This window comes from Schistocerca gregaria, chromosome 7, assembly GCF_023897955.1.
Source record: "Schistocerca gregaria isolate iqSchGreg1 chromosome 7, iqSchGreg1.2, whole genome shotgun sequence".
In the NCBI taxonomy this organism is placed as follows: Eukaryota; Metazoa; Arthropoda; class Insecta; order Orthoptera; family Acrididae; genus Schistocerca; species Schistocerca gregaria.
Genome location: NC_064926.1, coordinates 329,934,367 through 329,949,087, shown reverse-complemented (window position 1 = coordinate 329,949,087; position 14,721 = coordinate 329,934,367). Strand labels below are relative to the sequence as shown.

The following is a 14,721-nucleotide window of genomic DNA, read 5'->3' as shown; positions in this document are numbered from 1 at the left end:
TATTTTTTCGTTAAAATTGTGCAGGATGTCTACATTGATTTTCTCAGGCAGAGCCGGCCGCTGTGGCCGAGTGGTTCTAGGTGCTTCTGTACAGAACCGCGCTGCTGCTACGTTCACAGGTTTGAATCCTGCCTCGGGCATGGATGTGTGTGATGTCCTTAGGTTAGTTAGGTTTAAGTAGTTCTAAGTTGTAGGGGAGTGATGACCTCAGATGTTAAGTACCATAGTGCTTTGAGTCATTTGCAACATCTCAGGCAGATTTCCCAAGTCTCCACTGCACCACCTATTAATGTTATTCCCATTCCTGTCGTGTGTGGAGAGCCAGAGGAATGATTATCTAGCACTTTGAGTACCAATTGGTATTTAAAAAATATTAATGTAGGGTTATTGTAATTAATGTTTTATTCAGAGGTAGCAGTGTGAAAAAATCGTTTCCTACTGTTTAGTTTCCGAAGGGGTTTGGTTGGTGGTGTGAGGTAGGGCATAAAATTAATCGCCAGGATTTCAGAAGTCGACTACGGAAAAACTAAGAAATATTGAAAACAGACACACAACACTGGACAGAGCATCTCGCCAAGTTTGTAACTAGCACTACAAGTGCTCAATATGGGCTTCGTTTGTGATGTGGCAAGCGGCAATTCGTCGGTGCAAGGCGTTGACATGATGTGTCAGGGACGGCGCGATGGCAGCCCGCTTTCTGCAGCTCTACATCTGCAGGTGCAAACTAATTCAGTGTGATAATACGGAGACGAGGGTTAACACATCAATGCCCTAGACAGGATTCGAACTCGCGACCGTAGCAGCAGCGCGGTTCCCGACTGAAGCGCCTAGAACCGCTCGGCCACAGCGGCCGGCTGAGAACAGCACAACCGACAGGGGCAGTCTGTAATTATAAGAATACTGTTAACCTTTAGTAGGCTTCCCTTTGCCAGTGTGGCACTGATACACAGCAGTAACACATCCATGCCCTAGACAGGATTCGAACTTGCGACCGTAGTAGCAGCGCGGTTCCCGACTGAAGCGCCTGGAACCGCTCGGCCACAGCGGCCAGCTGAGAACAGCACAACCGACAGGGGCAGTCTGTAATTATAAGAATAGTGTTAACCTTTAGTAGGCTTCCCTTTGCCAGTGTGGCACTGATACACAGCAGTAACATTGCAACAGTTCTCTGATAATTTGTCGAGGGACAGATGTGTCCCGATGCTAGTCAAAGAGTTAAACGCCGCTGTGGGCGCCGTAATCAAACTTACCTCGTCTTTTGAGGGAACGATACGTAGGAGGTGGAAGAATATGTTTGGACTCTTCAATTAATGCTGCTCTTTAAAACTTCAAAACTAGGCTTTTACCGAGCGAGGTGGCGCAGTGGTTAGCGCGCTGGACTCGCATTTGGGAGGACGACGGTTCAATCCCGTCCCCGGCCATCCTGATATAGGTTTTCCGTGATTTCCCTAAAACGTGTCAGGCAAATGCTGGAATGGTTCCTTTGAAAGGGCACGGCCGATTTCCTTTCCAGTCCTTCCCTAACCCGAGCTTGCGCTCCGTCTCTAATGACCTCGTTGTCGACGGGACGTTAAACACTAAACACCACCATCACCACCACCAAAACTAGGCTTTAGTGGAATAATTTGCACCTACCTGCAAGAGATTTCCAATTCTCGTTTTTGAACATTCCCGCGGCCGCTGGTGCGAGTCAAACAAACCTGTGACCATTCTTGACACCCTTTCTTGCACACATCCAATGTTGTTGTTGTTGTTGTTGTTGTCTTCAGTCCTGAGACTGGTTTGATGCAGCTCTCCATGCTACTCTATCCTGTGCAAGCTTCTTCATCTCCCAGTACCTGCTGCAACCTACATCCTTCTGAATCTGCTTAGTGTATTAATCTCTTGGTCTCCCTCTACGATTTTTACCCTCCACGCTGCCCTCCAATCCCAAATTTGTGATCCCTTGATGCCTCAGGAAATGTCCTACCAACCGATCCCTTCTTCCAGTCAAGTTGTGCCACAAACTTCTCTTCTCCCCAATCCTATTCAATACCTCCTCATTAGTTACGTGATCTATCCACCTTATCTTCAGCATTCTTCTGTAGCACCACATTTCGAAAGCTTTTATTCTCTTCTTGTCCAAACTAGTTATCGTCCATCTTTCACTTCCATACATGGCTACACTCCATACAAATACTTTCAGAAACGACTTCCTGATACATAAATCTATATTCGATGTTAACAAATTTCTCTTCTTCAGAAACGCTTTCCTTGCCATTGACAGTCTACGTTTTATATCCTCTCTACTTCGACCATCATCAGTTATTTTACTTCCTAAATAGCAAAACTCCTTTACTACTTTAAGTGACTCATTTCCTAATCTAATTCCCTCAGCATCACCCGATTCAATTTGGCTACATTCCATTATCCTCGTTTTGCTTTTGTCGATGTTCATCTTATATCCTCCTTTCAAGACACTGTCCATTCCTTTCAACTGCTCTTTCAAGTCCTTTGCCGTCTCTGACAGAATTACAATGTCATCGGCGAACCTCAAAGTTTTTACTTCTTCTCCATGAATTTTAATACCGACTAAGAATTTTTCTTTTGTTTCCTTTACTGCTTGCTCAATATACAGATTGAATAACATCGGGGACAGGTTACAACCCTGTCTCACTCCTTTCCCAACCACTGCTTCCCTTTCATGAACCTCGACTCTAATAACTGCCATCTGGTTTCTGTACAAATTGTAAATAGCCTTTCGCTCCCTGTATTTTACCCCTGCCACCTTCAGAATTTGAAAGAGAATATTCCAGTCAACATTGTCAAAAGCTTTCTCTAAGTCTACAAATGCTAGAAACGTAGGTTTGCCTTTTCTTAATCTTTCTTCTAAGACAAGTCGTAAGGTCAGTATTGCCTCACGTGTTCCAATATTTCTACGGAATACAAACTGATTGCCCCCGAGGTCCGCATCTACCAGTTTTTCCATTCGTCTGTAAAGAATTCCCGTTAGTATTTTGCAGCTGTGACTTATTAAAATCCCATGTTAAAGGGCCCTCATGCGCTCAACATTTATTTCGCAATAATTCTGACGATCGGAGAGTTACTGATGGTTTGCGCAATATATTGTAGCAATATATTTTAGGAGACAGGTGAGTTTCAAAGATATTTACGTCCGCTCAGTATACGCTGAAAATAGTCATAGGATAGCGATAAACACATATACAGATGTTGTTATAAAAGGGCATCGCATTGGCGGAGCTGTCATTTGTACTCAGGTGATTCACTTGAAAAGGTGTCGGACGTGATTACTGCCGCCGGTCGCTGTGACCAAGCGGTTCTAGGTGCTTCAGTCTGGAACCGCTGGACCGTTACGGTGGCAGATTCGAATCCTACCTCGGGCATGAATGTGTGTGATGTCCTTAGGTTACACTACTGGCCATTAAAATTGCTACACCACGAAGATGACGTGCTGCAGACGCGAAATTTAACCAATAGGAAGAAGATGGTGTGATATGCAAATGATTAGCTTTTCAGAGCATTCACACAAGGTGCTGAGATGAGGAAAGTTTCCAACTGATGTCTCATACACAACCAGCAGGTAACCGGCGTTGCCTGGTGAGACGTTCTTGTCATGCCTCGTGTAAGGGGGAGAAATGCGTACCATCAGGTTAACGGCTTTGATAAAGGTCATTTTGTAGCCTATCGCGATTGCGATTTATTATATTCACTGCTCGCGTTGGTCGAGATCCAATGAATGTTAGCAGAATATGGAATCGGTGGGTTCAGGAGGGTAATACGGAACGCCATGCTGGATCCCAGCGGCCTCGTATCACTAGCAGTCGAGATGATAGGCATCTTATACGCATGGCTGTAACGGATCGTGCAGCCACTTCTCGATCCCTGAGTCACAGATAAGGACGTTTCAAGACGACAACCATCTGCACGAACAGTTCGACGACGTTTGCAGCAGCATGGACTATCAGCTGGGACACCATGGCTGCGGTTACCCTCGACGCTGCATCACAGACAGAAGCGCCTGCGAAGGTGTACTCAACGACGAACCTGCGTGCACGAATGGCAAAACGTCATTTTTTTCGGATGAATCCAGGTTCTGTTTACAACATCATGATGGTCGCATCCGTGTTTGGCGACATCTCGGTGAACGCACTGTGGAAGCGTGTACTCGTCATCGCCATACTGGCGTATCACTCGGCGTGATGGTATGGGGTGCCAATGATTACACGTCTCGGTCACCTCTTGTTCGCATTTACGGCATTTTGAACAACGGACGTTACATTTCAGATGTGTTACGATCCGTGGCTCTACCATTCATTCGATCCCTGCGAAACCCTACATTTCAGTAGGATAATGCACGACTGCATGTTGCAGGTCCTGTACGGGCCTTTCTGGATACAGAAAAGGTTCTACTGCTGCCGTGTCCAGCACATTCTCCTTATCTCTCACCACCTGAAAACGTCTGGTCAATGGTGGCCGAGCAACTGGCTCGTCAGAATACACCATTCACTACTCTCGATGAACTGTGGTATCTTGTTGAAGCTGCATGGGCAGCTGTACCTGTACACGCCGTCCAAGCGCTGTTTGACTCAATTCCTAGGCGTATCAAGGCCGTTATTACGGCCAGAGGTGGTTGTTCTGGGTACTGATTTCTCAGCATCTATGCACCCAAATTGCGTGAAAATGTAATCAAATGTCAGTTCTAGTATGATATGTTTGTCCAATGAATACCCGTTAGTCATTTGCATTTCTTCTTGGTATAGCAATTTTAATGGCCAGTAGTGTAGTTAGATTTAACGAGTTCTACGTTCTAGGGGACAGACGATCTCAAATGTTAAGTGCCATAGTGCTCAGAGTCATTTGAACCATTTGATTATAGCCGTTTGAGGGGAACTGACAGACTTTGAACGTGGAGTGGGATTTGGAGCTAGACACATGGTTCATTCCATTTCGGAAATCGTTAGGAAGTCAATATTACGAGATCCACAGTCTCAAGAGTGTGCCGAGAATACTAAATTTTAGGCATTACCTCCCACCACGGACAAGGCAGCGGCCGACGGCCTTCACATAACGATGGAGAGTAGCAGCGTTTGCATAGAGATTTCAATAGTAACAGACAAGCAACACTGGGTGAAGTAACCGGAAAAATCTACATAGGGCACAGGTCAAATGTATCCGTTAGGACAGTGCAACGAAATTTGCCCGTTAAGGGACTATGCCAGCAGATGACCGATATTGAGTGCCCTTGTTGACAGCACCACCTCCTCCACAGCGCCTTTCCTAGGCCCATGACCATGTCGGCTGCACCCTTGCCGACAGTGAAACCGTGACCTTGTCAGATAAGTGCCAATTTCAGTTAATAAGAATTGATGGTACGGTTCGAATGTTGCGCATATCCCGCGAAGCTATAAACACAAGTTGTCAACAAGACACTGCAAGCTGATGGTAGCTCCATAATGGTGTGGGCTGTGTTTACACGGAATAGACTAGATCCTGTCGTCCAACTGAACCTATCACTGACTGGAAATAGCTATGTTCGCCTACTTGGACACCACTTGCATGGACCACACGATGAAAATTTTATGGAGGACAATGCGCAATGTCGCTGGGCCACAACTGTTGGCGACTGGTTTGAAGAACGTTCTGGACAATTCGAGCGAGTGATTTGGTCGCCTGACGTGAATCCATCGAACATTCATCGGACATAATCGAGAGGTCGGTTCGTGCACAACGTTCTGCAAAGGCAACAATTTCGCTGTTTCGGACAAATATACAGGTAGTACGGCTCACCTACGACTTGTTGAGTCTATACCAGTTGCTGCAGTACGCCTGGCTAAAGGAGATGCGAGACGATATTAGGAGAGGCTGAAAAAAATCAGCCATAAGCTGCAAAACAATTTGCCTTGTTACATCACATGGCTCACTCCTTCTGAAGAAGATATTATTAGAAATATCTGAACCTAGGTCAAGCGTCAATAAACCTTTGTTTTGCAACTGTTTGGCTCATTTTTATCAACCTCTTTAGATTTATACAGTTGCTGATTCACATCCATGTTTAAGATACCGACATGAGGAGGTATTTCCTTGACTTTCGTCACGTCAGGGAATTGCGAAAGGTATTGTGCCGTTTCGAGGTGGTATTGCGCAATACACTGTAGTTCCGGCTGAGACTTCATGATCTGTCAAGGTGTAAATAACTGACGAATATGGAAAAGTCAGGAAAAAAAGGTGGAAGGAATCATGTGTTAAAGAGTAATGTTCAAGTGCAGGGAAACAACACTGCAACTACTTATCTGTCCATTTTAGAAGCTTGAACTTTTTATTGCAGTAATACGTAACAGCACTACCTACCGACTGTGCAAAATAATGTGTTACTCTTTTCAGCTTTATAGGTAGCTTCCAGCATTATGAAAAGTGAAACACCTCGATTACCTTAACAGCATCTTTTCTCTGCACTTAAGGTGTAACGAAGTTGACCAATTCGTTGAAAGATTTCTCGTTCATCCTCAAAAAATCCCTATAGGCATCTGTCTCTGCCGCAAGTTCTCTTCGATGTTAGCATGGCCGTGTGTAGAGCACCTTCCCAGCCACTTTTCTTCTCCGTCGCTTCCTTTCTCTTTCCTTTTTGCAATACTTTTGACTGAGATCGCAATACATGCAAGTTCTACATCATGGGGTGTCGACACGTTCGCTACGAAGGCATAGTTCTAAGTGACGCGTTATGGGCATAAATATTGCCCCCTAATATTGTGCCGTTTCCCGAGCGTTATAGTGCCAAAATATTGTTGCTTGTAAGGACCCTTGTAGGCCTGCATCGTATGGGTTCTACACACTTCAGCAATATGTATGTGTTACCACGTACACTGACGGAAAAAACTGCATCATAAAATATTTAATGTAGAGTAATGAAATCTACATCTACATCAACATGGATACGCTGCAAATCACATTTTAGTGCCTGGCAGAGGGTTCATTGAACCACCTTCGTCGGCCGGGGTAGCCGAGTGGTTGTAGGCGCTACAGTCTGGAATCGCGCGACTGCTACGGTCGCAGGTTCGAATCCTGCCTAGGGGATGGCTGTATTTGATGTCCTTAGGTTAGTTAGGTTTAAGTAGTTCTAAGTTCTAGGGGACTGATGTCCTCAGCAGTTAAGTCCCATAGTGCTCAGAGCCATTTGAACCATCTGAACCACCTTCACAATTCCCTATTATTCCAATATCGTATAGCGCGCGGGAAGAATGAACACCTATATCGTTCCATACGAGCTCTCATTTTCCTTATTTTCTCGTGGTGATCGTTTCTCCCTATGTAGATCGGTGTCAACAAAATATTTTTGCATGCGTAGGAGAAAGGTGGTGATTGGAATTTCGTGAGAGGATTCCACCGCAACGAAAAACGCCCTTCTTTAAGATGTCCAGCCTAAATCCTGTATCATTTCTGTGACACTCTCTCCCATATTTCGCGATAATACAAAACGTGCTGCCCTTCTTTGAACTTTTTAGGTGTACTCCGTCAGTCCTATCTGGTAAGGATCCCACACCACGCAGCAGTATTCTAAGAGGTCGGACAAGTATAGTGTAGGCAGTCTCCTTAGTAGATCTGCCACATTTTCTAAGAGTCCTACCAATTTTCTATGTGTTCCTTCCAATTTACGTTGTTCATAATTGTAATACCTAGGTATTTAAGTAAATTTACGGCTTTTAGATTAGACTGATTTATCATGTAACCGAAATTTAACGAATGCGTTTTAGCACTCATGTGGATGACCTCACACTTTTGGTTATTTAGGGTCCACTGCCAATTGTCGCACCATTCAGATATCTTTTCTAAATCGTTTTGCAATTTGTTTTGATCTTCTGATGACTTTATTAGTCGATAAACGCCAATGTGATCTGCAGACAACCTAAGAAGGCTGCTTATGTTGCTCCCAAATCGTTTATATAGATAAGGAACAGCAAAGGGCCTATAACACTACTTTGGGGAACGTCAGAAATCAGTTCTGTTTTACAGACTTTCCGTCAGCTACTACGAACTGTGACCTCTCTGACAGGAAATCCAAAATCCAGTCACATAACTGAGACGATATTACATAAGCACGCAATTTCACTACAAGCCGCTTGTGTGGTACAGTGTCAAAGGCCTTCCGGATATCCAGAAATACGGAATCGGTCTGAAATCCCTTGTCAATAGCGTTCAACACTTCATGTGAATGAAGAGCTAGTTGTGTTTCACAGGGACAATGTTTTCTAAACCCATGTTGACTGTGTGTCAACAGACTGTTTTTTCGAAGTAATTCATAATGTTTGAACACAACATAGGTTCCAAAATCCAGCTGCACATCGACGTTAACGATATGGGCCTGGTTTAGTGGATTACTTTTACTAGCTTTTTTGAGTATTGGTGTGACCTGTGCAACTTTCCAGTCTTTGGGTACGGATCTATCGTTGAGAGAACGGTTGTTAAATATGGAGCTAATGCATCAGCGTACTCCGAAAGGAACCTAATTGGTGTACAGTCTCGACCAGAAGACTTGCTTTTATTAAGTGATTTAAGTTGCCTCAGTACTCCGAGGATAGTTGCTTTTATGTTACTCAAGTTGGCAGCTGTTCTCGATTCAGATTTCTTGAGTACAATTGTGTAGCTAACACATTTAAGTGATTAACTTTGCAGATGTGAAATTTTGGTACATTAATAACAGGTGTAACCACAGAATGTTGAATGCAAGCATTCAAACGTGTGCACAGGTGCAGGATGTTAATTTGTGGAATGGAGCTCCGTGCCTGTTTCACTTCGTCGGTCGCGGACGGTTAATGCTGTTTGAGGATGGCGCTGGTGGTGTCGTGCGATGATGTCCCATATGGTGCCGATTGGAGGTAGATCCGGTGATCAATCAGGCCAAGGCAAAATGTCGACACCCTGCAGGGGCTGCTGGGTTACAACAGTGGTATGTGGGTTATGTTGGAAAACACTCCCTGTGGGTTATGTTGGAAAACACTCCCTGGAATGCTGTCCTTGAATGGCTGCATAACAGGTATAATCAGGAGACTGGCGTACAATTTGCAGTCATGATGGGTGAAATAACTACAACGGTGCTCCTGCTGTCATCTGAAATTGCACATCAGACTCCAGAGGTACAGTCGTGGACAAAACGAGCGAGACTCCTCGCCTTTTCGTTATGCTGATCCGCACAGCTTTAAAGTCTGCTACACTGCATAACAGGCAAGGCGACGAGGTGCTACCAACATACTAAGCACAGGGATGAAATTGACAAACCATCCGAACCTTGTCAGACGGAAATTTCCGTTACAGATTTCTAGGACTTGGGAGTGAGCACATTTTGAATAGGAACCCATGTCCAAAAACGTCATCCAACGAGACTACAGAGTGTCAAAGTTATTGACGGGGGCATCTGTAAATGTACATACACATGGGGTGGTTCCGTGATGATGTTACAGACTTTCTAGGATGATGGAGAACGATAAATGTATTCATTTGAAGTAAAGATCCCCATACCGGAAACGAACGAGTCGAAAGTTATAAACGAAAACCGTTCTGATACCTCTGACAGTTGAATGCATGTACCGGTTCTTGTGTGGCGAATACTGTAGGGCTGGTAACTTTCAGTGGTGGTAGTGTGGGGAAAAACGAGAAAAAATGTCCATTAAATGTGGGCTCTAAATTGCTATGACCATTCGTTCATCTTCGCTAATGTGAAACTCATCTTCTCTACTGAGAAAGTGATCATAGCTGCACACTTTAGAGCCCACGTTTATTCGTCACTTTTTCTCGTTTTTGTCCACACTGCCATCACTGAAAGTTACGATCCCTACACTCTTTGCAACACAAGAACCGGTACATGTATTCAACAGTCAGAGGTATTAGAACAGTTTTTGTTTATAACATTCGACTCCTTAGTTTCCGGTACAGGGATCACTTCAAATTAATAAATTTATCGTTCTCTATCAGCCTAGAAAGCCTGTAACGTCACCACGGAATCACCCCGTGTATACGTACATTTACAGATGTCCACCCGTATAACTTCGACACTCTGTAGTCTCGTTGGATGACGTTTCCAGACATGGGTTCCCGTTCAAAATACGATGTACTCACTCCCCTCTACAAGTCCTAGACGTCTGTAATGAGGATTTCCGACCACCCTGTATATATAGTGTGTGTTTGCCATTAGTCATATCCTCTGTGAACAATTTCATATGTTTCGTTTTCATACCCAAAGATGAAGAATTGTTACTGTAGGTCGACACTATATATGGTATAACTCAGTTTAGACCAACATGGACATAACGAGTCATTACACCAACTCTCCCCATTAATTTTTTGGTGTAAACCGTTATTGAGAAAGCACTGTAAAATTGAAGCACGATGCAAAACTTTATACTTACGTTACAACATTATTAATCTACGCAATTCTTCCGAAGCACTGCGGATTGAAAACAGAGCGTGAAACTTGATATTTTCGTGAAGTTCCAGAACAAGCAACTGTCAGTCTGAAATGTGGCCATTGTTTGGAGAAAACACGCGTCAGTCTGCGCTGAGTTCTATAGCAGTCCTCTGAGAGCTTCAGGAGAGGGCGCCCCGGCACCGAAACTGGAGCTTAATTAAGACCCCGCGGCGTCCGTTCGTTGGTAGGATGGACAGCTTGCATTGTAATTGCTCATGAAGACTGCTTGGAAGTTCGTCAGTGCCGTTCTGGTATCACTAAGGTACTCGCTGCCCCGCTGGCTGTTCTCCCTATTCGAAGGGCCAGTTTGTATTGTATCTCTGACCAACTCAGAGTCACTTTCACTTTTGAGCTTCCGTTACGTTATTCCTGAGTTCACCGTTTCATGTTTTGTGGTGCTACAGTAGCTGGAGCAGTAAAGTCAATTCAAAATCTATAACAGTAATTGAAGCAATACATTCAACAACTGCTGCTTGTCCCTGATAAAGGAGCATCGTGTTTCAATTAAGAGCGTATGTTTTACTGACGAGATTCGTATTACGTATTAAATGAGAAGACTATGGGATTGGACTGTTCTGCTGGACTAGTTAACAGTACAGCAAGTTTCCTATTATCGGGGCACGGATTACCCTTGCATAACCTGGAGATTTTTGAAAAAATTAGAAACGAATCCAGAAGTTTTGTGTTACAATTAGACTGGGTATTTTCTTTAGAATATAAATTCCTTGTAGTTAAGACTCACAAATGTGTTAAAATAGTGACGCCTGTGAAGCATCGTTCTATGTAACTATGCAGGATAAAATCGTTTGACTGTACCGATGTTTCAACTCTCTGGAAATGAGAACCGTGTTCAGGCAAAAAGACTGAATGAAAAACAGAAACGAATAAAAATTACACAATTTCCCGAAATTGCAAGAAAGTGATACAAGTACAGTGTGTTTTAAGAGTTATTTTGTAGATAAGTTGTCAGTTTCCGGTGAGCACTACGTTCGTAATGTAATTGACTTTCAAAGTGACATGTGGTATTACATTGAAATGAACACCCTTAGCTGCTTAGCAGCTAAGAGTGTTCATTTCATTGCAATTTCATTCTGACGAGATGCTTGGTCACCAATGATATCTGTTCTTTCGGATATGTCCGAAAGAACAGATACCATCTTAGTAAATACATGTGGTACTTTTTTTTAAAATACAGCAAACGGCAGATTCCGGTGACAACATGCGTATTTTGGATTATTCGTGTTTTTTGTTAAGCATGAAGTTTGTAGACCGTTTGAGCCCTAATAATTGAGAGTTTCCTGTATTTACGAAATGATTTTGGTGATCAAACTCCGCTACTGAGAGATACTATGGAAATTCCAGTGGCAACGCCAAGCCTGGATAAAGAAGGAGGGTTGGACATAGGTCTAACAACCCTACCCCGGAAAGAAAGGGCTGGTTGCGGGACCAAAGGGCAAAGGAAGACGGGCGGATGTAACGGATAAACTGACTGGGCAACGGAAACGGCATATGAATTGGTATTTGGCGACATGGAATGTGCGTACACTGATCAAGACTGGAGGGCAACAGAATCTGAAAAAGCAAATAAAGAGGTGAAATGGAAAGGAAGTGGAATATGAGCTTCTGGGACACACACATCGTTCTACAGGCATGGAGACAGAGTATCTGGTTGATAATGTTCAAAGGCTGCCTTATTGAAATTTAAGCCTGTTGGTGAATGAATCTGCTTGTTAGGAATGAATATTCATATGTACGTATGCCGCAATAGAAGATGCAGAGCTGGGTGGAAAAAGATATATTCTGTGAGCAACTGGAACAGGAAATAGCAAGGTGTGAGAACATGATGTTAAGGTGGTCAGGGGGGGGGGGGGGGGGACTTCAATGCTCAAGTAGGAAGAAAAGTTGCATATAAGAAAGCAGCAGAGTCTGCATGAAGCTTCTAATGACAATGGTGCCAGACTAACTGATTTTGCAAAAGACAGCAAGATGATTATTAAAAGCACATGGATGCAAAGGAAGGATATAAGGAAAGTTACAAGGTGCTCCCTAGATGGTATCACAAAAAATCGAATTGGTCGCATACTCAGAAATAGATGATAAGCTTGATGATCTCAAGTTAATAAATGATGAATTTACAGTACAACAGTGTAGAACTATTATGACAAATAGACTTAATGAAGCCAACGGTCAAAGATATAATACAGGAGACAGCTGAAACTGTGCTGGGTAGAAAGAAGCAATTCAGAACTCAGGTCTGGTTTGATGAAGATTGTAGGAGGAAGATAGAATAAAGGAATGAGATAAGAAAAAGAATGCCGCAGAGGAGAACAAGAATTACTATAGAAGAATACCAGGAGAAGAGAAAGGAAACAGATAAGGTATGTAGGAGGAAAAAAAGATAAGTTTAAACTCGGTGGAGAGAGGAAGACTCCTCAGGAAACAAGGAAATTCTATATGAGGGTGAAAGATATAAAGTGTTCCAGCCCAAAACAGTCTTGTGTAAAGATAAGGAGGGAAATCTGATAGGAGGGAAAGATCAGATTTTAGACAGATGGGTGGAGAACTTTTGTGAACTATTGAATACAGAATCGAAAAACGAAGGTGAAGTAGATGCTGCTGTGGTAGAAGAGGTGCAACAGGAAGTAAACAGTGAATAAGAGTACCAGGACTCTGTCGAGGAACCTACACTGGAAGAAGTTAAATCTAGTATCAAGACTCTAAAAGCAATAAAGCTCCAGGAGAAGATAATATTACAGCAGAAACGATTAAAATGTGACGGAGAAGAAATAATAATGATTTTGCATTAGATTATAGTGGAAATATGGAGGAAAGAAAATAGGCCGGAACTTTGGAATACAGCAATACGTTGCCCTATACCTAAGAAAAATGACAAAGGCGACTGTGTGAATTATAGAGGAATTGCACTGCTCTGTATAGTATGTAAAGTATTTGGAAAATTCATGGCGGGGCGACTCATAAGATACGTAGAAGAGTATCTAGGAGACTACCAGTGTGGTTTCAGAAATAATAGATCGACTACAGATCAGATTTTTACTATCAGACAGATCTCTGAAAAAATGTTATGACATCGATATCCCCCAGCTGTTTCCTGATTTGAAATAAGCTAATGGTAATATCAAAAGGGAGCAACTCTGGTAGTAATGCAAGAGGCACGAATGAAAGTAAACGCTCCTTCTGAGCAAGTGTAGCAATCAGTACAATCATTTATTCTTATAAATTAGATGTACTGTCCGTTTGTATGGAGTAACTTCATGTGCAAATTTCTGAAGCCGGTTGTAATTAGTACTATTTCAAATGATGATCTTTTTATATAGTTAATTAAAATAATAATAGTCCATGATTTTGTTAGTAGGTTATTATATGTTATTCTGCATTTGTTCATTATACTGGGTAATATTCTTTGCCAATAGCAAGTGTTGTTGTGACACAGTGTGTACTGCTACATTTAGTGGCCATTCTATATTCTGCATAAGGGTAAGCTGTCGTGTGATTTGCTAGGGCAAGTTACTCAATAATATCGAGAGTAACTGTGTTACAAGAGATTAGTTGGGGTATCAAGTGAGGTTAGTTTCCTTAGGTGAAGTTTATTTCTGCTTTTCCATAAAACTTGATACCGTATTGCCTAACTAGTCTGGCGTCCGTATGTACACATAATTACAGTTAACTTTCGTATTAGTGGAACATCCGCTCAAAACCTGTTTTCTTTGCTGTTTTACCGATTTACGTATTTCTCGATTACAAAATTATAGTCCGATTGTTTGTCGTCAGGTACTGTCACGGTCAGGCTAAACCATTCACAGAAGGTTAACATTGTCGGCAATTGCCAATTTGCTGAAGGCCAGTAGAGTTACAATACCACTTCTCGTTAGTTTCTTCCCCTAGCGAAAGTGTGTTAATTTCTATGCTTACCTTTAAGTATTGTTTCATAATACCTCAATGGCCGCTATTACTGTAAGTTTTGTTGTTAAGTCATCGTGCGTGGTGGTCAGTCGTAGTTATTTCTTTCGATCACGTCACATTTCGTCACATTTCCGCGTCTGTCCTTTCCACGATCTTACTGTCTCCATTTTGTAGAAATCTGCACTCCTCGAACTTTGTACACAAAGCGTCCTGGTAGGAAAGCATATCTTCTGGACACTTCTGAGGCAACAACGGTTCCCTAGGATTCCTGTCTAGTGATTCGTTGCAGACGGATTTCACGGAACCAGCGCACTTAAGTGCGGCGACAGGCGGCTTGTTGTTGT

General features: G+C 42.9%; 1 non-coding gene across 1 annotated transcript; it reads left to right on the top strand.

The window, feature by feature from the left end:
* Nucleotides 1-1,348: 1,348 nt before the first annotated feature.
* On the top strand, nucleotides 1,349-1,421 carry Trnaa-cgc (transfer RNA alanine (anticodon CGC)). The gene has a single exon. It is a non-coding gene; the product is annotated as a tRNA-Ala (tRNA).
* The last annotated feature ends 13,300 nt before the right edge of the window (nucleotides 1,422-14,721 follow it).